Consider the following 2,625-nt stretch of genomic DNA (forward strand, 5'->3'; position numbering starts at 1 on the left):
CTCTGCCTCTTGGGTTCAGGCAATTCTCCTGCCTCAGCCTCCTGAGTAGCTGGGATTACAGGCACACGCCACCATGCCCAGCTAATTTTTTGTATTTTTAGTAGAGACGGGGTTTCACCCTGTAGACCAGGATGGTCTCAATCTCTTGACCTTGTGATCCACCTGCCTCGGCCTCCCAAAGTGCTGGGTTTATAGGCGTGAGCCACTGTGCCTGGCCACATGAGTAAGTTCTTTAGCGGAGATTTGTGAGATTTTGGTGCACCCATCACCTGACCATGTACACTGTACCATATTTGTTGTCTTTTATCCCTCACTCCCCTCTCACTCCTTCCTACAAGTCCCCAAAATCCATTGTATCATTCTTATAAGCCTTTGCATCCTCATAGCTTAGCTCCCACATATCAGTGAGAACATACAATGGTTGGTTTTCATTCCTGAGTTACTTCACTTAGAATAATAGTCTCCAGTCTCATCCAGGTCATTGCAAATGCTGTTAACTCATTCCTTTTTATGGCTGAGTAGTGTTCCACTATATATATATATACACACACACACATACATATATATAATAGTTTCTTTATATATATACATATATGTATATATATAATATATATTATAATATATATACACACTATATATATATATATCATAGTTTTTATATATATCATAGTTTCTTTATTCACATGTTGATCAATGAGCATTTGGGTTGGTTCCTTCAGCACCAATTTTATGAAGGATAAACTTGCAGCCCAGAGAGGTAAAGTAAGTTTCCGGGGCCACGCTGCAGCCAATCAGGAAAGGGGCTGCAAAGAAAGGGCTCTTGACCCTTTTGCTGGTTCCACTGCCTGTTGGAAGCCAGAGACCTAGGTTCCTATTGCTATTGTGCCAGTGATTTACCATGTGGCTTTGGGCAAAGGACCTTTCCCCTTCTGTTTATTGGAGTTTCTCCCTCTGCTTGGGGGAGTGGCCAGTGGTTGGATTTCTTTTGTGGTTTAAGGCACTGAACATACAATAGAAAATGCAAACTGTATGTATAATTTAACATTTTCTCCTAGAGAAGGGACACAAGTGACATTTTAATAAATGTATTTGACCCACTTATACAAAATATTAGCATTTTAATATGTAAACTTAAGCCAGATATTTTGTACATGTTATGTTTTTTTTTTCATATAAAGTTTTCAAATTTCAATGTGTGTGTTATACTTCCAGCCCATCTCAATCCAGGCTCCCCACACTTCAGCTGCCCCTTGGGACCCGCAGGCACTAGACTGGACCGTGCAGATTTGCAGTTGTGCTTCCTAGACCCAGACTGCCCGAGGGTTGGAACCAAGCTGTGTGATCTTGAGCAGGCTCCTCGGCTGTACAGTGTGGGGAGGAATGGGACTTCCACCCGGTGATTATTGTTAATAAATATGTATCAGTGCCTAGAAGAGCGCCAGGCATTGAGTGAGTGCTTGCCATTCCTCTTAGCCTGGGCTTGCAGCCTTCCTCATGGGGGCCTCTGAAGAGCTGGGGGTGCCAGGCGCAGTGGCTCACACCTGAAATCCCAGCACTTTGCGAGGCCAAGGCAGGCAGATCACTTGAGGTCAGGAGTTTGAGACAGAACCCCATCTCTACTAAAAATACAAAAATTAGTCAAGTAGGGTGGCAGGTGCCTGTAATCCCAGCTACCCAGGAGGCTGAGGCTTGAACCTGGGAAGCGGAGGTTGCAGTGAGCCGAGATCTCAAGATCTGGCCACTGCACTCCAGCCTGGGCGACAGAGCCAGGCTCCATCTCAACAAAACAAAACAAGAACCCTGGGGGAAGGTGCTCTTTTCAGCTCTGGACACAAGTGGTCGCTGTGAGCTCACCTGTGCATCAGGTTGTCATTGACAGCAAAACCAGGTCTCCCCTTCCCAGGCCCGGACCGGGAGCTCAGCTCTCTCCGCCCACCTACCCGCTGGTCTCTGAGCCATTCCTCAAGGGTGAGAGACACAGGTCGGCAGAGATCTTAAGGCCCTGTATACACACTGGACACTCCTTGACCTCGATGCCCTTGTGTTCATTCAGCCACTCAACAAATACTTTTTGAGCACATGATGGGTGACAGCGGTGGACGGAACAAAACCTCGCCCTCGAGAGAGACAACAAACAAAACAAAAAACAGGAAAAATAAGTCAATTGTATAGTATGTCAGATGGTGCTAATGGCATATANTTTTTTTAATGTGCAAAACTGTGTTTTAAATTTTAAAACTATTTTTAAAAAATGATTTATGGGCTGGGTGTGGTGGCTCACGCCTGCAATCCCAGCACTTTGGGAGGCCGAGACAGGTGGATCACTTGAGATCAGGAGTTTGAGACCTAGCCTGGCCTACATGATGAAACCCCCGTCTCTACTAAAAATAAAAATAAAAGCTTAGCCAGGCATGGTGGTGCATGCCTGTAATCCCAGCTACTTGGGAGGCTGAGGCACTAGAATCTCTTGAACCTGGGAGGCGGAGGTTGCAGTGAGCCAAGATCGTGCCACTGCACTCCATCCAGGGCCATAGAGTGAGAGTCTCAAAAAAAAAAAAGCAACAAAACAAAAAACAAATTTACGAATGCCTTGCTTCTCTGTAAGTTGAATTTGAGGTGGCTTAC

This window comes from Cebus imitator, unplaced genomic scaffold (assembly GCF_001604975.1).
Source record: "Cebus imitator isolate Cc_AM_T3 unplaced genomic scaffold, Cebus_imitator-1.0 Scaffold473, whole genome shotgun sequence".
NCBI classification, from domain to species: Eukaryota; Metazoa; Chordata; class Mammalia; order Primates; family Cebidae; genus Cebus; species Cebus imitator.